The sequence below is a fragment of the Hypanus sabinus genome, chromosome 3 (genome assembly GCF_030144855.1).
Source record: "Hypanus sabinus isolate sHypSab1 chromosome 3, sHypSab1.hap1, whole genome shotgun sequence".
Classification (NCBI taxonomy): Eukaryota; Metazoa; Chordata; class Chondrichthyes; order Myliobatiformes; family Dasyatidae; genus Hypanus; species Hypanus sabinus.
This window is the reverse complement of record NC_082708.1, coordinates 123,138,890-123,159,586: the sequence shown is the minus strand read 5'-3', so window position 1 is coordinate 123,159,586 and position 20,697 is coordinate 123,138,890. Positions and strand designations below refer to the sequence as shown.

Sequence of the window (20,697 nt, the reverse complement as noted above, 5' to 3'; positions counted from 1 at the left end):
AGGATGTGTTGGAGTTATTATTTACATAAGTTTAGGCCTTTGCCTAGTGGCAGTCAGAATGAAGTAGATTTTGTATGATAACTGCACTTGAAAGGGCTGACGATGAAACGAGTACTATGTAAAACAATTTTTAAATAAACTAAAGAAAACTAAATCACACCTTTAGTTCTGTAATTGTGATCAGTCCTCAGAACAGTGAACTTGTTAAATGTTTTTTTTAACCTTTTGCTACATATAAAATTCAGTCATGGGATTTCTGCTGTTTCAGTTTTGAGTTGAGAGTGATTCTGGTGTAACACTCACACACATAACTTGTACCAGACACCACTATGCAAATTTGGAATTGTGCACAATGATGATTGTAAACCATTTTTATAAAATTGATTTGGTGCTGGTACACTATTTTGATCTTCAGTACTCCAACTGCAAATGTACCAGTTGGTAGGTGAATTGGTCACTGTAAATTGTCCTGTGATTAGACGAGGTTTAAATTGGGGGATTGCTGGGTGGTGTAGCTCAAAGGGCCAGAAGGGTGTATTCCGTGCTCTATCTCAATAAATGAATAAGTAATGACTCCCAAACACACAGGGTTCAGGCTTTTAGCAGCACAAACACTGCGCCACTCTATGAGTAGCCACCCCCTTCCCACAGTTTTACCAATCACTTCCAGACTTGCTGATTGATTTCCAGTGTGTTGCTTGAATTCTGCATCATGGTAATTGGTAACATTTGCAATTTTCAGACCAGCTGTCAGTGAACTTAGCTTCAAGGCATTTGCAGCTTTGTACTGTAGTTGCTCCCCAAGATCATGCATTCAGGTTGATGTGCATCATGATTTATATGACTCAGCAAGGAGCAGTGTGATGCATTTTCACTTCTTCAAGGATCCCCTCTCTACAGCATCCCTCCTGCTCCAGCCACAGCTCCTATCTCAGTGTAATGCAAGGATAATTATGCCAGTGACTGTCTTAATCACTGCAGACATTACCTTTTATGCAGCAAGTTCCAACTGAAGGTACCTGCAATTGTTCATCTTGGCTGCTGCTCTGAGAATGTCTTTGTTAATCTTTCTTTTGAGGTAACAGAGTACAAACACAAGTTGATAGGCTTGTGAAGAAGGTGTATGGTGTGTTGGCCTTTATTAGTCAAGAGATTGTGTTCAAGAGCCGTGAGGTAATGTAGCAGCTCTGTAAAACCTTAGTTAGACCACACTTGGAATATGCTGTTCATTCTGGTCCTAATGTCATAACAGTCATAGAACACTACAGCACAGAAACCAAACCATTAATTTGTCTTGTCCCATCAACCTACACCTGGAGTTTAACCCTCTGTAGACCTCCCATCTATGTACCTATGCAGAACTTGTGTTGGCAGCTTGTTCCACACTTTCACCACCCTCTGAGCGAAGAAGTTTTCCTTAAATATTTCACCTTTCATCCTTAACCCATGACCTCTAGCTGTAGTCTCACTCGACTTCAGTGGAAAAAGCCTGCTTGCATTTACCCTATTTATACTGCTCATAATTTTGTATACTTCTATCAAATCTCTCTTCTGTCTTCTATGTTCTATGGAATAAAGTCCTAACCTATTCAACCTTTCCCTATAACTCAGGTCCTCAAGTCCCAGCAATGTTTTTGTACGTTTTCTCTGCACTCTTTCAATGTTATTTACATCGTTCCTGTAGGTAGGTGACCAAAATTGGACACAATACTCCAAATTAGGCCTCACTGATGTCTTTTTCAAATTTAACATAATATCTCAACTCCTGTACTTAAAACATTGATTTATGAGGGTTAATGTGCCAAAAGCTTTCTTTACAATCCTGTGGCGCCACTTGCAAGGAAGTATGGATCTCTATTTCCAGATCCCTCCGTGCTACTGCATTCCTCAGGGCCCTATCACTCACTGTATAAGACCTTCCCTTGTCGGTCCTCCAAAAGTGCAATACCTCACACTTGTCTGCATCAAATTCCATCTGCAATTTTTCAGCACATTTTTCTAGCTGGTGCAGTTCTCGCTGCAAGCTTTGACAGTCTCCTTGCTGTCTACTGCACCCCTAGTCTTGCTGTCATCTGCAAACTTTCTACCACATTATCAACCAGATCGTTGATATAGATGGCAAACAACATTGGACGCATCACCAATCTCTCTGGAACACCACTAGTCACAGGCCTCCAGTAAGAGAAGCACCACTCTCTGGCTTCTCCCATGACGCCAATGTCTAATCCAATTTACTACCTCATCTTAAATGCCAAGCGACTGAACCTTCTTGACCACCCTCCCTTTCAGGACCTTGTAGAATGACTTGCTAAGGTCCATGTAGACAACATCCACTGTCCTGCCTTCATTGGCTTTCCAGGCAACTGCCTTCAAAAAAACTCTGTAAGACATGGCCTATCATGAACAAAGCAATGTTGACTATCTGTAATAAGTTTCTAAATGTTTATATTTTTGGTCCCTTTAGAGTATCTTACAATAACTTTCCGACTATGACTTTCATGTTCTTTCTTTTGTAACTGTTGGATTTGTGCTTTGATAATAGTTGAATCTTTGAACTACTGATGTCAGGCTCACCTGTCTAGAAATTCTTGGCTTATTCTTAAAGCCTTTCTTAACAACAGAACAACATTAGCTATCCTCCAATCCACTGGGACCTCACCCATGGCTAATGATGTCCCTTACTATCCTTTTGCTCTTAATATACCTGTAGAAACCATTAGGATTCTCCTTCATCTTGTCTGCTAGAGCAACCTCGTGTCTTTTTTTGGTCCTTCTGATTTCCTTATTGATATTGTTTTAATTTTTAATAACAAAATAGCAATTATGAAACTCCTCAAGAACTTTGTTTGTCCCTGCCTACCTATAGTTGAAGTGCACCTCATTTTTCTTAACCAGGGTCTCAATATCTCTCCAGAACCATGGTTCCATAAACCTGTTACTCCTGCCTTTTATTCTCACAGGAGCACACAAACTCTGTACTCTCAAAATTTCACCCTTGAAGGCCTCACACTTGCCAAGTACACCTTTGCCCGAAGACCTTTCCAAATACGTACTTGCCAGATCCTTCCTAATTCCATCAAAATTGACCTTTCTCCTGTTTAGAATCTCAATCCAAGGACCAGACCTATCTTTTATCGTAATTACTTTGAAAATAATCGCATTATTATCACTAGATGCAAAGTGTTCCCCTACACAAACCTCTTTCTCCTTTTAGGGAATGAGACATAGTATTACAATCTCCCTAGTTGAGATTTCTATGAGCTGTTTAAGGAAACTTCCTGGAACACATTTGACAAACTTTTTCCCATCTAGCCCTTTTTACACTATGGGGGTCCCAGTCAAGATGTGGAAAGTTAATATCACGTATCACAGCCTTAGGTTTCTTCTAACAGTTTTTCATCTGTCTACAAATTTTCTCCTCTAAGTCCCGAGGTCTGCTGTGTGGTCTATAATATAGTCACATTAATGTGATCATACCTGTTTTATTCCTCAGTTCTACCCATATAGCCTCACTAGATGTGCTCTCCAGTCTGTTCTCTCTGAGTACTGCCATAATGTTTTCCCTGACTAGTAATTGTCACCTCCCCCCACCCAATCGCTCCTAATCTATCAAGTTGAAAACAATAGAACCCCAGAACATTGAGCTGCCAGTCCTACCCTTCCTGTATGGAGGTGGCTACTGCACAGGATAGAAATAGCTGTAGAGAGTTGTAGCCTCCATAGTATCCAGAATATCTTCAAAGATCGATGGCTCACAAAGGTAGCATCCATCGTTAAGGACCCCCATTACCCAGGTCATGTTTCGTTCCCAGTGTTACCATTAGGAGGGAAGTACAGAAGCCTGAAGGCATGCACTCAGCAAATCAGGAGCAGCTTCTTCCCCTTTGCGAAACAATTTCTGAATGGACATTGAACCCATGAATGCTCTCTCACTTTTTTAATTTCTATTTTTGCACTACTTATTTAATTTAACCATTTTGCATATACATATGCATTTACTGTAAATTACATTTTTTCTATACTATGGATTGCATTGTACTTCTGCTGCAAAGACAACAAATTTCATGACATATGCCAGTGATATTACACCCAATTCTGATATGTGGAAGCAATGAATTATCGTAGAGTAGTAAGCATGGCAAAGGTGCCTGTACACTATTCCAGGAATAGAGGTAGGGCTGAAGGTAACAGAGAAATATGGACTTGCCCAGGCTCTGCTACTTTATGCAGGAATCTGATCAACACTTTTCATCTGTTGTTCTCAGCTTATAGATTGAAAGACTTTCAAGTTATCATGTAATCACAACAAGAAGGAGCAGTGTAGGGGCAAGGAGGAGGGAGAAATGAACAGAAATATGAAATTGGCTGTGGGGAGGACCAGAGAGGTTGGAAAGGAGGCATAGTCGATTGGGATGGATGTGGGAGTGTGGATGGTATAGAGGGAGATTAGAGATTAGACAGGAGAATGAAGAACAGTGGAATGGGAAGAACAAAAATGAATTGTGGTAAAAAAAAGTACTATAATGATGGCTCATGGGAGAAATGAGGCTGTAAGTCAGGATAAGCTTGAAATGGGGCCTACTTGATCCCTACTTGCAATACAGTATTTAGCAAATATCACCCCATGTTAACTACCGGGATTCTACTCTTTCTTCCCCTTTTCCCTGCAACTTTTCTTTCTTTTGTCTTGTGAACAGATTTTAAACAGACCAGATTCTGTTCTCAGCTGGATTCAGCGTAATTATACTACTCCAGAAGTAAAGCCTGCGGCAATAGTGCTGAAAAGAGAGATGAAAAGGAAGAAAATTCATCATGATAACTGTATTTATTCTACTTCAATGCATTACAAAATGTCAGAGAGAGACTCTACACAGTTAAGGATCATTGTGCAAAGTAGCATCATAAATCTAGATAGGACTGGGATCACTCCTCAAGTTAGATCAGTTCTGAAATGCAGACATCCCACCTCTCCCGGAAGTTCCGGGAGTCTCCCGTATATTGATAGTGGCTCTCTGACGCCCACAAATTATATACAATATCCTGGAAATCGATTTTTTTGAGAGTGAGTGAGCGACAGAGAGAGAGCACACACCATGACAGTGTTCCAAAAACAAAAAATATAAAGCGTACTTCACCCCAGGCTACAATAAAGTTTAACCCTCCCTAATAGGGGTCAAAAATAATGACAGTGTTGCTCACTGCACTGTTTGCAACAGTGACTTTTCTATTGCCCATTGTGAGTTAAAATGTAAAAGACATGTTGAGGTGAGTTTAACAGGTGTCATTCATTCATTAGCATAGCTAACGTTATTTAAACTAGCTGGCTAGCTGCTTAAGGAGCTACTCTATTGCAGACATCCCACCTCTCCCGGGAGTCTCCCGCAAACTGATGGTGCTACCTCCCTGAAATGAGTTTTTGCAGGGTGGGATGTCTGTTTGAAATGCATCTTAGTTTTATATTTTTTTTCTATTCATTGATAGGATATCAACATTAGTAGTGAGGAGGGACTCTGTGCAATTCTCTAGAGCAAACAAACTTGGCCTAAAGCAACCACAACCGTACACCACCTCTGTTGTATCTATTTTTGATTTCCCCTAGCTGACAGGGATCTTAGTCATAAAAGCTGTGTGAGTACTAATATTCACAATCTTTCTTGGGGTCAAATTCCAAATGTTTGCTGAAAAGTAGTCTTAGTTTTGTCTGCGAATGAGCTAGCTTTTATTTTAGGATATCATGTCCCTAAATCTTGTTTCACCAACCACATTTGCTTTTTTCAAAATCCTTTAGCATTGAAAAGTGTTATGCTCACAACAGCATCTATCTTAACAAAATAAAACGCTTGTTATGGCGACTGCTGTCTATGTGACCTCAAAGAACTGCAGAACATTGTGGATGCAGCTCAGCACCTCACGAAAGCCCTCTATGGAGGCTACTTCTTCTCACTGCTCAGTAAAACAGGCAGCATCTTTAAGGACACAACTCCCCCCAGACATTTTCCCTTCTCCCCTCTTCCATCGGGCCTGAAAGCACATACCAGTTGGCTCAAGGACTGCTTTGTAAATGGTTCCCTGGAATGATGATCTCTCACAGAACCTACCTCATTATGCTATTGCACTTGATTGTTTATCTGCACTTTTTTTCCTCTGCAGTTGTGACACATTATTCTGTGTTTTTATTGTTTTACCTCATTCTACCTCAATACACTGTGTAAAGATTCATCTGTATGAACAGTATCCTAGGCAAGCTTTTCACTGTATCTTCTTACATGTGGTCATAATAAACCAATTCCATTGTAAATTCCATGAGTGACTATAGAACAGCATTTGCTTTTATGAATCTATTTTACAGAAGACATTGCAAGCTTTATATCCATGGCTATAATTTTATGCTCTAAGCTTCAATATCATTATACCAAAACTTCAAGGCCAGTATATTGCTCCTGGGATCAGTTTAAAGCTGAATGCAGAACTCTGCATAATAGGGCTAATACTTTCCTTTGTATTCCGCATACAATCTTTGAACCCTTTTATGCTGTACTGGTACTGACTGTTAACAATTTGTGAACTTAGATTCTCAAATCACTTTATTCCTCGGCAGTCACTGTTGACTCACTATTTAAAAAATGTACACATTTATCTCTCTTGGGTTCAAAGTGTATAGCCTTACACTTGCACAGATATTATTTATTATTCTCTTATAGCTTTGACTAGTCAGTCTTTTCATGACACTCTTTCATCTGCATTACTAATTGCCTCTAGTAACTTTATATAATCTGCAAAAATTGCAAGCATGCAAATTTTGTTAAGGCCATTAACCTGAAAGTTATGAAGTTGAACCCTTAGAAAGGCAGCACCACCGTTCATATTCTGTATCCCCTGAATGTCTCATACTGCACCTCTACCCCAACGAATTTTAAACTGAGATAAAAAGATGGCCATATTTACTTATTCATATGCCAAAATAAATTACAGCTTGTGGTAAAGTTACTGTACAGAAATGAGTCAGTGATTGCCTCCACAAGGCTGACTTGTCTATCCACTAGCCAGCTCATTTTAACTTGCCATAAGATTAATCCTACTTTAAACAAAATTATCAAAGTAGCTTCAGATTAGAACTCCACATTTTAATAACAAAATGTAAATCCTTTTCTAATCTTCTTAGTTATTACTTTTTTAAAAAAATTATACCCTCTCACACTGTCACATTGAAAACTTCTGTCAATTAAGCCAAAGTGTCCTGACCAGTTCTTCAAGTGCAAGCACAGTAATTAGCAGATACAGAATCAACTTACCCTTTCTTATAACAATGACAAATTATTCAGATCATTGATGCCAGATATCTCTCAAAAGAATAGGTTACACCACAGTTTGATATCAGCTAATAACTTTGTTTCTGTTATCTTTCAATGTTAATGGTATTTACGATTTTTTTTGCCTTAGAACTCATTTACTATTAAACACTATTGATTTCTGCATCTATTTCAATGTTTTGCATACCATATTTATCAGTACATTCTATACTGTAGAGCTTGAAGTTATCTAATTCCTTCTTAGATTCTTCTTACTTTTCGTGACGTTCGCTCCCCATTCCATCCTTACTGAAGAACGGTGAACAAAATTTAACATAATACTCCAGATTGAAAGTTTACTGCATTTCTGAAACCTTGTACTCCACTGCCATGTTTACTGAGTAGTACACAAAATGTTTTCCTGCTTATTCACAATACACAGAATGAAACGAACATGTAATATTTTCACCTATCATGTACTGGACTTACACATTGATAAAAAGAATAAGCTCAGGTCATTTCATACATCTGTCTCTGGTTATTGCCTCCGTCTAGCTCTCTACTCTTACATAGTTAAAAGGCACTTTTTTTTAAACTACCTAAGGGTACTATTTTCTTTTGTCACTGCCACTGAGGTACCTCAAAATCTTTACGCACTTGAAATGATTAAGGGTAGCAATTTTCCAACTTAGTCATAAAGTGGACAGTCTATTACAGTTATCTTGTACTTTTGAAAAGTATATTTTTGTATTTACTTACCAATATTAATTTATATCACTTCAGAAGACAAATCTAGACTGAACAAGCTCATTTTCTTGCTTGAACACATAAAATGTGAAATTTTCTATAAAGTAAAACTGCAGTCAGTCTAACTAGTCTCCGAGTGGCCAAATGAATATGTATCTCGTGTGTATCTCAGCAGTTATCAGCCACTCCTTTTTATTTGTTCACTCTTACAATAGGTTGATTTCTTTATCGGTTTTCTATATTAGACAGGTACCAAGTCTGTTTTTAACATATTTTGTATGATGTTTTATTTATTTCCAACCAATAAAACTGATTGAAATTCCCTTTCGATCTGACTGCAGAATTTGCCGTGCAGTCCCTTTGTTTTCTTTTCAGTGGATGTGGAACATTTTTTGACAATTAATAGTTTACAGATATGGTAAAAGAATTGATCTATGGGTACTTGATCTTACCTGTTAACTGCTTAGTCAGTCTGTCCCAAGAGTCAATTATTTTCTTCCTCTCTTTTCTGCCCTTAAACCATTGTTGACTTTGGTGAAGCATCGTGCTCTCCAGAAGGAAGATACTGATTTTTGACAGTTGCATCTAGAAATTGCAAAGCACTACAATCATTGGGTTTGGTGCTTTTACCAAATTGGATCCAGCAATTACATGGAACATTGTTTTTCTGGCTCACTTTTTTAAAAGTATTAGTGGATTAGCTTCAGTCTGGCTCATTTTTGAATTGCCAATGTGTCCACACCAAGAGTTTCACACCTGCCAGCATATGCCCTAGGGCAGGGGTCAGCAACCTTTACCACTGAAAGAGCCACTTGGACCCGTTTCCCACAGAAAAGAAAACACTGGGAGCCGCAAAACCCGTTTGACATTTAAAATGAAATAACACTGCATACAACGTTTTGTTTTGCCTTTATGCTATGTATAAACAAACTACAATGTGTTGCATTTATGAAATTGATGAACTCCTGCAGAGAAAACGAAATTACATTTCTGCATGCAACAAAAACATTTTGAACTCCGAAAAAAAGAGGTTGGGTTGAAGGTTACTTTTAAGTAAAATACTCAATGTCTATTTGAGTTCTTCTTGTATTTATGAAAAACGCCAAACTTAAATTTGCCGCCATCAGCAAACCAAAAATAACGTCAGCCAGCTGTCAACCTGAAAAATAAAAGGACTATTTCACTGAACAATGAAAACATATGAATATACGTAAAGTAATAGGCAATTAAAGTATTTATCACACTTGTTCAGGTTGACTCACACCTGACAATGCAGTCGTATTCAGTAGGGATGGATCGATGCTTAGGGGAGTGACCGGGAAAGATAATGTGCTTTTTTTCCTCTCTGAACTCACAGAAGCGTTTCCCAAACGATGTTTGCATTGCGATGATTGCAGAATGTAAATACTCCGAATTTATCATGTCGTGACCTTGTTTGAACTCTCTCAAATTGTGGAAGTGAGACAATGTGCCTTTCTGTAAATCTCTGGCAAGCAACGTCAACTTGCGCTCGAATGCCAAAACATCCTCCAACATGTGCAGGGCTGTACGTCCTTACCCCGTTGAAGAGCTGTGTTCAGCGTGTTCAGGTGCGCTGTCATGTCTACCATGAAGTGTAGCTTTTCCAGCCACTCTGGCTGTTCCAGCTCAGGAAAGTTGAGCCCTTTGCTGCCCAGGAAAGTTTTCACTTCTTCCAGACACGCGACAAAGCGTTTCAGCACCTCCCCTCTGGACAGCCAGCGATAAAAACACGTTGTAGCGGTGTGCTACACGCAGTCAGTAAACTGCAGTCAAAGATAGCTTTATTCGAACTAAACAGCCTTGCTTTTAAGCCTCCCTCAACCCGCCCCCCATGGGCGCGGATGCTGCAAAAGACACGTACTCACAAACCCCCGTAGGCTATCTCCCTTAGCCTGAACGCTGGCTAATTGTGAGCCGGTTCGGATGTGTCAGGAAATGGGTCGCCACAACGTCTTATTTAGATTGTACAAGATCACCATAATCTTCAAATTTAGATTTACATTTCAAAAACTAACAAACTAACATAAAATACATTTTAATTAAATACTGACCATGTAGCGGTGTGCTACACGCAGCGCTAAAATTACGACACGGAGTCGGTAACCGCCGTCGAAGGAAAAAACTTTATTCGAAATCCTCAGCCTCACTTTTAAGCCTCCCTCAACCTGCCCCCCCATGGCGCAGAGGCTCCAAAGCTCTGTGCTCGCAAACCCCCGTAGGCTATCTAATTGTGAGCCGGTTTGGATGTGCCAGGAAAAGGGTCGCCACAACCAATTATTTCCCAAAGCAACAGGGAGCCGCAGCATAGACGTAAAAGAGCCACATGTGGCTCCGGAGCCGCGGGTTGCCGACCCCCGCCCTAGGGTCACGAAGCAGGCAAGTCTTCCCACACATCAAGATGGAGGAGTAGTAAAGCTACGTCCTTGGAGCCAGAAGCCAATGTTCCATGACTTTATGTATTTCTATTACCTCAAATTTATGGAACAGCTATTATAGTTGAAAGTAACATATCAAGCTATGGATTCTTAGGTGAATATAATTCTCAAAGGTCTGATGATGACTTGGTTCTATCTCCCTCCCTGCTATTTCTGATTCTCAAAAAAATTCTATCATGGCCACCACCTTCTTCTGATTTGCATGATATAATTGGTAACGACATCCATTTGAGGTCAGCATTCACTGCATATGCCATCATACTGCTTAAGTAGAAACTATCCTTGTAATTCTGAGAAAAGTAAAGCCATTGCCTTCTGCCCTATCACAAATTCTGTGCACTAGGTTGAGCAAAGCTTGTTCATGTTATTCATTCACGAACTGGTTTATGGTACATGTTCTCTCTCAAACAAAAACAACCAACTTCCATATTTTCTGTGTTTCGTACCCTAGAGTCTGAAACTTTCCACCACTTCTCCAGAATCAGCTGTTTAAGAAAGACAATGTGGATGCAGGAAATATGTGAAAGGAATAGAACATACGGGAGACATCAAGCAGCATCTGTGCAAAGATGGTTTAATATTAGCTATTTCAGCTACTTTCCATCTTTGGACAACATTTTTTGCGACATGTGCCCATCCACGCCAGCTTCTGAAGTTTAGACGCTCTAACTGCCCAGAGTATAGATAGCTGGTATGACCCCTTTAAAGATTCAGGACATTCCTGCTCATTGGCAATCATGTTTTGTGCACCAAGGTTTGAGCGTTTAAGGAACACTGGAACTGAGGATTGGTGCTCAATCGTAAGCCTACTCGTGATTTCGTCCAGCATTTGTTTTGTGCTCAGATTCTCGATCCAGTTTGAAACCGTGCCTCGCTCCTTGGTTTGGATACACCAGCATTTGGGTCCAAGCCACCCTCGTCAAGGACTCTCGTCACAGTGCGATTGAACCAACACGGACCCTGTGGCGTATTGGAGCCTTTTGTCAGTGTGAACAACCACAGAGAGAAAATTTCAAGACAGAGCCTGGAGATGCACGACATCCAGGTAGCCTTGTGCCAACTATTGCAGGGAGGAAGCCAAAACCACTTAGGTGAGTCTGTCGGTCGCTCTGTGGAGCCAGTCCGTCTTCCAACCCTGGAGAGAGATGGTGACCCAGATTCTTGCTGTCACTTGCTCATTAGTGTTTGAGCTTCAGGCACCCAGTTCCCTTTGGAGTGCGGAAAGGAGGCCTTCAGTATCTCCCTTCTGACTGGAGGAGCCCTGGCCTGGGCCATCAAGCATTGGGAGCGAAGGTCAGCAATTTGCTCGGAATCAGAGGAATTCGCGGCCGCCATGAGGAAGGTCTGCCAGCCAAACCTCAGACCGCCCGATGAACTCAGAGAGTGGAAGTTCAGTAGCTGACTACGCGATTGAATTTTGGACCTTGACTCAAGAGAGTGGCCAGAATGGGGAGGCCTTGACAACGCCATACCACCACAGACTCCGAGGTGAACCGAAGGATGCTCTCACCTTGGGAGAACCAGCCGAGGACTTTGAGATTCTGATCATCATCTTCCAGCAGAGTGTAAGTGGTACTACATCAAAAAGTCAGAGAGGGCTAGCCCAAGTCTAAACTCAATGCATCATAGTTCCAGCCCCCCAACCTCTCCCCCCCACCCCAATCTCGGACCATGCTCAGGATCCCGTGTCCTGTGTAAGTCGGCTGCACAAGAATCTCTGCTGATGAGAGGTTCCAGCATTGGAGTCGAGTTTGTTGCCATTACTAGGGGGAAACAGGTCACCTGCAAACCGAATGTCGGAAGCTGCCAGTGTTGGGAGAACTGTGATGGTAGCAGCCACAGGCCCCCAGCCTCACAGATTTTGGTGTCACGCTGAGGTCGGAGATTTCTGACGGTGTGAACCGATGAGAGGTGAATGCTTTTTTGGATTCTCTGGAACAGCGTGGAAGTTCCTGGACTTCGGGCCTGCCCATCAGCTCAACAGACCACTGCAAGGGTTGAATCAGTTCTTGCCCAGAACTGTCTTGGATGGCCGCTCGCTAGGTTTCGGGCAGATCTAGCAACAGACTGTGGTTTTACAGATGAGGATAGGAGATCAGATGTAAGACATTAGTTTCTACATTATTGACTGTCCACTCATACCCCTGATCCACAGGCTGTCTCAGCATTGCCCATCTGTGGACTGGAGGGAGTGGAGAATCACTGCGTGGTCTGGACGTTGTTAAGAGGGTTTGTTTTTGTCTTAGTTATGAACCCCAGACTCTCCTGAGGCCCACAGCCAACAAGGCGGCAGACTTCTGTTCAGGATAAGCTGGAGCCTTCAGGAAACTCAGTCCTACATTCGAGGGCCAATAGGCCCATGTGAGTCCTGGCCCTGTCCAGTGAGGGGTGCACCAAAATTAGATCTCTAGTTCAGAAGCAAGCCAAGGAGAACCCCAGGGAGTATGGAAATCTAGCAGCTAAGCCAAAGGGTTCCAGTTGCCAGTTCCTGTGTAAGGGGAAGGCTCCAAGATGGAGATCCTTGGGATCTAGTCCCAGGAGCACAAGAACCATTTGTCACACCTTGCTGTCGATGTCTGAGGAGACAGGTAAGGATTTGGACTGTGATTTGACCTCTGTTTTTACTAAAGACTCTTAAGGACCTATAGGGAGACTCTGGAGTCTGCCAGAACACCCCCACGATCGACAAGGCCTCAAAAGTCATCTTTTGAGGAAGGTTTGGCATCCAAGCCATCAGAAATCCTTTCCATCTACGAGGATTTGGAAGAGGTCATCATTAAGGAAAAGGCCTTGACTCTTCCAATGCACCAACCCTACAACTGTGCAATAGATCTACTGTCAGGTACATGTCCTCAGTGGGGTCTATACGCACTCTCAGGCCCAGAGGGGAGGCACTGTGGAGGAGTATATAAAGAAGACTCTTGCCTTGCGATTCATTCGGCCCTCCACCTCTCCAACTGGCACTGGCTTCCTCATACAGAAGGATGAGAGTCTGTGGCCTTGCATTGATTATAGAGGACTGAATTGTATAATGGTTAAGAATCATTACCCTCTTCCACCCATGAACACTGCTTTCTCCAAGATTCTCCAAGGGGCAAGAGTATTCTTGAAGCTGGACTTGCAGAGTGCTTACTCCAGGGATATCCTGAAGAGGCTTCTAGATCATGGACTTTATGTCAAGCTGGAGAATTCTGAATTTCACATAACCATTGTTTCTTTATTGGGTTTCAACTCTAACAGCAGTCTCAAGATGGACCCAAGTAAGATGCAGGCAGTCAGAGATTAGCCACTGCCATCCAGTGTGAAGTACGTCCAACGGTTTCTGTGATTTGCCTACTTTTATCAAAGGCTTATCAGGAACTTCGGCTTTGCTGTTGGCACTAACCAGGAGATCTACAGGTCCTTTTGTTTTGACTACTGAGATGGCGGCTGCTTTCACAGAGCTTCAACAGCAGTTCACAACAACTCCCATTTTGGTCACACCCAACGCAGACCTTCCCTTCATCGTGGTAGTGGATCCCTCGGACATCAGAGTGGGTGTAGTGTTGACTCAATGGACACCTTCGGACAGTAAACTACATTGTGTGCATTCTTCTCCAGGCGATTATCCCCGACGGAAGTGAATTACAACATTGGGAACAGAGAGCTGCTCGCAGTCAAGTTGGCTCTGGAGGAATGGTGTCACTGGCTCGAGGGAGCCAAGAGCCTTCTTATCATATGGATGGACCTCAAGAGCCTGGCCCTCAAGATCAGTCCCACTTTTGACATTTTAAAGCTTGTGAACACCAGCCCGTTAGCCCCACTACCATCAGCCCCGTCGCCACCCAAGTTTGTTGATGGGGCGCAGGTTTTCACTGTGAGAAGAATTTTGGACTCGCATACTGTTCAAGGTGTTTGGCAATATCTTGTGGACTGGGAAGGATTTGGACCGTAGGAGAGGTGCTGGGTGCCTGAAAGAGACATCCTGAATCCAGCTCTCATCCATGACTACAACCTTCATCTCTCCAAGTTGGGAGTCAGCCATAGGGAGAGGGTCCTGTTACAACACGCACCTATCCACACCAGCTTCTGAGGTTCAGACGTTCTAACTGCATGGTGTATGAATCCCTTTAAAGATTCAGGATAGTCCTGTTAATGGGCAATCATGCTTTGGGCACCAAGGATTGAGCATTTAAGGAGCACCTGAAGTGAAGTTTGGTGCTAAATTTTGGTTATTATAGCCTTAGTGCATATCCACAGCTTCTGATGTCATGAGTAACTGGTGCTTGCGGATGTTAGCTAACTTGACATCTTAAAGAAGGGATTTGTTAATGTTTTGTAGCTGGTGATGAAAGTCATGCCACAGGTTTTGCATGTAAGCGAGAACAGGTAATCTGATTTTTAGATGCTGGTCTGGAATCCTTGACCACTGAGTTGAGTATGAAGTGCCCAGGGTATTGTTGATGAAGGAGGTAACCTGTCCATCATACTAAAGATATTCTTAACCCCACTGTGAACTTCAGGTAAAAACCATCTATTTTAGTGCATGAACCCTATATGAGAATCAGAATGCAAATAAGTAAAGGATAACCTTTACTATCAAGTTCCCACTTATTGATTGGCATTATAACTCATAGAAAGAGGGCACAATGGAACAAGATTAAGACTTTGATGCAACTTCCTGTATTGAGTGCTAATGTCCCACTCAGTGTATGATCAAGGATTATTGTTCACTTGTGAAAGAGCTACTGCAGACGTTTCCTTTGAGGTGTTGCCCTCATGGCAACAATAATCTCTGGAACATCAGCTTTTCACCCTTCCTTGTCAAGTTGTTGTCTATCTGAGGAGAAGTGAGTGAAGATTGCCTCTGCTCTGTCACCTCCCTATTACAGCTGTGCATTGCTTCATTTGGCATTTTGCTGTTGTTGCTCACACCAGCCCAAGATTCAGAGAGAAAGGCATTGATTGCCACAATCTCTTTTATAGTCTCAGTCAATAAAATCCACTTGCCAATCTGACTGTCCAGCTGTGGTCAAAGCAGGTGGTAGATCCCAATCATCAGCTGATGCTGCTCATCGTTCAGGTACAAATTTGATAACTAATCTCTTCCTGGTCTGAGACTTTCGCACATTGTTCCAGACCCATTCCACCTCCACCTGGAAGTTTGCCTTCTCCCATTCAGATCCCAATAAAATGTTGGCGATCTATAAATACAGTGGCATGCAAAAGTTTGGGTACCCCTGGCCAAAATTTCTGTCACTGTAAATAGTTAAATGAGTAGAAGATGAACTGATCTCCAAAAGTCATAAAGTTAAAGATTAAACATTCTTCTCATCATTTTAAGCAAGATTAGTGTATTATTTTTGTTTTGTACAAATTTAGAGTGGGGGGAGAAAATGAAAGGAGCACCATGCAAAAGTTTGGGCACCCCAAGAAATTTGAGCTCTCAGATAATGTTTACTAAAGTCTCAGACCTTAATTAGGTTGTTAGGGCTGTGACTTGTTCACAGTCATTGTTAGGAAAGGCCAGGTGATGCAAATTTCAAAGCTTTATAAATACCCAGACTCCTCAAACCTTGTCCCAACAATCAACAGCCATGGGCTCCGATAAGCAGCTGCCTAGCACTCTGAAAATTAAAATAAATGATGCCCACAAAGCAGGAGAAAGCTATAAGAAGATAGCAAAGCGTTTTCAGGTAGCTGTTTCCTCAGTTCGTAATGTAATTAAAAAATGGCAGTTAACAGGAAAGATGGAGGTCAAGTTGAGGTCTGGAAGACCAAGGAAACTTTCCGAGAGAACTGCTTGTAGGATTGCTAGATAGGGAAATCAAAACCCCCGTTTGACTGCAAAAGACCTTCAGGAAGATTTAGCAGACTCTGGAGTGGTGGTACACTGTTATACTGTGCAGTGACACCTGCACAAATATGACCTTCATGGAAGAGTCATCAGAAGAGAACCTTTCCTGCATTCTCACCACAAAATTCAGCATCAGAAGTTTGCAAAGGAACATCTAAACAAGTCTGATGCATTTTGGAAACAAATCCTGTGGACTAATGAAGTTAAAATAGAACTTTTTGGCCTCAATGAGCAAAGGTATGTTTGGAGAAAAAAGGGTGCAGAATTTAATGAAAAGAACACCTTTCCAACTGTTAAGCACAGGGGTGAATCGATCATGCTTTGGGCTTGTGTTGCAGCCAGTGGCACGGGGAACATTTCACTGGTAGAGGGAAGAATGAATTCAATTAAATACCAGCAAATTCTGGAAGCAAACATCACACTGTCTGTGAAAAAAAAACTGAAGATGAAAAGAGGATGGCTTCTACAAGAGGATAATCATCCTAAACACACCTCAAAATCCACAATGGACTACCTCAAGAGGCGCAAGCTGAAGGTTTTGCCTTGGCCCTCACAGTCCCCTGACCTAAACATCATCGAAAATCTGTGGATAGACCTCAAAAGAGCAGTGCGTGCAAGACGGCCCAAGAATCTCAGAGAACTAGAAGCCTTTTGCAAGGAAGAATGGGTGAAAATCTCCCAAACAAGAATTGAAAGACTCTTAGCTGGCTACAGAAAGCATTTATAAGCTGCGATACTTGCCAAAGGGGGTGTTACTAAGTACTGACCATGCAGGGTGCCCAAACTTTTGCTTCGGGCCCTTTTCCTTTTTTTGTTATTTTGAAACTGTAAAAGATGGAAATAAAAAAAGTAATCTTGCTTAAAATATTCAAGAAAAGTGTAATCTGTAACTTTATGCCTTTTGGAAATCAGGTCATCTTTTACTCACTTAGCTATTCACAATAACAGAAATTTTGACCAGGAGTGCCTAAACTTTTGCATGACACTGTAAGTTCACGTCTGCCATCAAACAAATAAGGCTAAAAGTATAAAGTTGAAACGTTGTCTTAACCTACACCATAGACCTCTAAATGTTGTTCTACGACTTGCCTATGGCTCCTCATAAATCCATTATTGCAATTTTCTGCAAAAAACTCAAGTGGTAAACCAGTCTTAAATAAACCACTGAATCTTGAAGTTTCAGTTAACTAGCAAGGCTTACTTCAAGGAGACCAGATCTTACTGCAGTTGAGCACTAGTTAAGTTACTGGTAAATAGCACATCTGGTGAGTCAGATCTTTGTTGTCAAACTGAGCAGGGCTGACATCAGGTCAATGTTGCACCAGGAATAATGTCACCAACAGCCAACTCTTTATTTCCCCCATGTACAGGAGCAACATGCTGCTCTCACCCTGTCTCAAATTTGTGACCAATGAGAGACTTGGTAAAATGGGTGCTGTAGTTCATGAACAAAATAAAAATGAAATTGTAAGCAGAATTCCATCACCATGGAAACTGTTTCTGTGGAGCACAATTTTGCAGCCTGGGGCCTGCTAAGATTTATAAAGAAAAGATTCAGGCCTCAAGCCCAGACCATGTGTATTTGTGAAATAATACTGTACAGAGAATCACAGATGATTAAACTTCCTAGTAGCATATTTGTGTAATGCTGGCTATTAGTCATTGTAAACTATACATTTCCAAGGGAAATGAATAGAGTGCACTTAAAATATGCATTGCAAGCAAATACTACATCCAGACAACACTAGAATGAACGGGCATAGTTTAACCTCATAGCACAGGTTTAGTGCTCCTGTTTATCAGTGATCCTTTGCTCTAAACAAATACTTTCTATCTCTCTAATATATTATGAATAAGTAATGGAAAAAGTATGTGATAGGCTTGTTAATAATAACAAACTGAATGGGATTAAAGTGGTTTGGCAGCATGCAAGGAAAGTTAGATAAAGAAGGAGAAAGCAAGATAATGGATATTTTTATGAATAACGGAGTCTGGTATACCTCAGTGGTTGGTATTACGAATACAGTTCTTTTTAACATGTATTTGAACTTTTGAATGATTTTCAAAGGCATTCACTGATGTACAAAACTAGAAAATAAAAGAAATTACAATGAAAATAGAAACAAACTTCAAGACGTACTGGATAGGACAGTTGAAATTTAATAGAGTGAAGTTGAAATCATTTTGAATGGAGACTGAGGCAGTTTTGAAGGAGGTGCAAGAATGGAATGAACTTGAGTATTCCCATTCATAAATCCTTGAATTTGGCAAAGCAATTTAATAACACTGCTATTCAAATTAAAACATACATGATCCTTAGCTTTATAAATAGAAAATTAGTATATAAAAGCAAAGAAATTGTAAATCACTTTCTAGGCATTAGCTGCATTAATATATTCTTCAGGACACAATATATCAACAAAAGTACCATGCAGTTAAAAAACGTACAGAGGCAATTTAGCACAGTGGAACCAAGCTTGTCAACTTCTTTCCATGAGTACCCCTTCCTATTTGCTTTGCTTTCTCTAGTCCTGCACTCCCAGTTTACATACTTAAAATATTTTAAACTTCCTTTGCTTTTCCATAAACTGCTTTGCCCATAGCTATCTAGACCAAATGCCTTGAAATTACTAACCTGAAGATATCAGTCATTACCTTTCTCTTCTGCATTGTAAATTCTTAAAACTCTGTCTTTAACCAAGATCTTTCTCATCTTTATAAACGCTTCCTTTTGTGTTTCGGTTTAAAATCAGAATTTGTCCAGAATAATCAATTAAAATGACTGTCCAAAATTACTTTGTCATATTATTTCAGTCTCTTTTATTTAATATTGAATTATATATTCAAATCTCTATTCCAGTAATAAAGTAGCTTGAAATATATACCACAAATGGTGGCTTGAATGTCTCTATATTACAAGGTACTGTATATGGATTCTGACGTGCCACCTGAAAACACTCAACAGCAATCTTTTACTCAAACATGTTTTAATTAGTTTCTTTCTTGACTAATAACAACTACTAGGAAGTCCTTCAGTGCTCGACTTGCCACTTTTACTTTCAGTCATGTTATTAGTTAGCATAACTTCTGGTATTTTTTTTCCTTAATCATATAAACTGCTTTTAATTTCCATTTTAGCTAACTAACAATTTCTGTAATACATTTTCTAATTATTGCTCTCATTACTGAAAAGAATCTAAGGTGATAAAGAAGAATTCTTACCCAAACAATATAGATTATGGCAATTAGTGTCTTGATTTTACTTTTGGTAAATTCACCAAATTTGAAGGGAACACAATTGGCTTTCCTCAATATATGCAAAGCTTAAACAGTTCTGCAGTATTTATAGATGATCCTTTGATGCTATTGAATATTAGATTTTCTTCTTAATGTTGGAAACAAGTGAAGGATTGTAATTTAACTAACAAAAAGTAAAACATTGAATTCGAATGAGAGGTTCCCTTAAAATATGCGCTCTCAACGACCTCCCAAGGGGCTCAAATTGCTTGAATAGACATTAGTCATGATTTTCAATGATTAACTGCATTTTTCTGCAGTGGTTTCACAATTTGGTTATTTCAGCATTTCTAAGGAGTATTGCAATTTTGATCCTGACAGGGAGTTTTCATTGCTATGGATTTCGTCGTAGCTATCCCTCAAGGTAGAGGATGATGGTCTTCGTTCCGTTTCCACAGAGCGAAGATGCCTGTGCGTGTATTTGTTTAACGTGTACTTGATGTTGCACTCCAAGAAGCACACAATACTTCACAAATCAACCAACTGATTCCAATGGCATGGAAACCACGACGATTGGAGCTGATGGATTTGTTGCAGCCTTCACAGCCACTGAGTTCAAAGTAACTTTGTCCACCTGTTCCATTGTTCTTTGTCAGGGATCTCACCCTCGACCTTACCGCCATGGGTGACCCTACCAGGAGTGTAGCTCCAGACAGCATCGCTCTCGGGATCTCAGGACCACACAAGCTTCTCCACCACGACATTAACTTCTGAATAAATGAAGGGAGGTCTTTTGCGATTAAATGTTCTTGCCCATAAATATTTTTGACTCCCAGTCATACCACCATATCTACTGCTTTACTTATTTATTTTCAAGTGATGGGTATTGCTGCAAAGCCAGTATTTATTGTCCATCCATAATTGTCTTTGAAACAAAAGGAGTAAATCCCATTTTGAACCCTTGCAATTCATATAGCACTCAGAACTTCATGCAGTAGTCTTCACTGTGGTCCAGTAAAAATGAAATAGAAATTTACATAACTTCACCTCCTTTTGGGTCTATCCAGGTTCTTCATTTCCCATTGTACAATTTATTGCAGTCCTCCGTGTAACTGACAATTTGTTATCAAGA

At 40.7% G+C, this 20,697-nt stretch overlaps 2 protein-coding genes across 8 annotated transcripts in view; one reads left to right on the top strand and one right to left on the bottom strand.

The window, feature by feature from the left end:
• The window catches only part of idua (alpha-L-iduronidase), a 197,593-nt gene that overhangs the window by 39,616 nt on the left and 137,280 nt on the right, over positions 1–20,697 (top strand). The gene's annotated exons all lie outside the window — the stretch shown is intronic.
• slc26a1 (solute carrier family 26 member 1) overlaps positions 1–20,697 on the bottom strand; it is a 114,088-nt gene that overhangs the window by 26,729 nt on the left and 66,662 nt on the right. The window contains exons 1-2 of one of the 6 annotated variants that reach the window (XM_059965061.1): positions 19,551–19,696; positions 8,489–8,621 (exon numbers count right to left, since the gene is read on the bottom strand). The exons of 3 other annotated variants lie outside the window; for them this stretch is intronic. The gene's annotated coding sequence lies outside the window, so the exon portion shown is untranslated. Of the gene's footprint in view, positions 1–8,488; positions 8,622–18,328; positions 18,417–19,550; positions 19,711–20,697 lie in introns of those variants that run through there. 2 more of the 6 variants (XM_059965062.1, XM_059965060.1) reach the window with 2 other exon arrangements.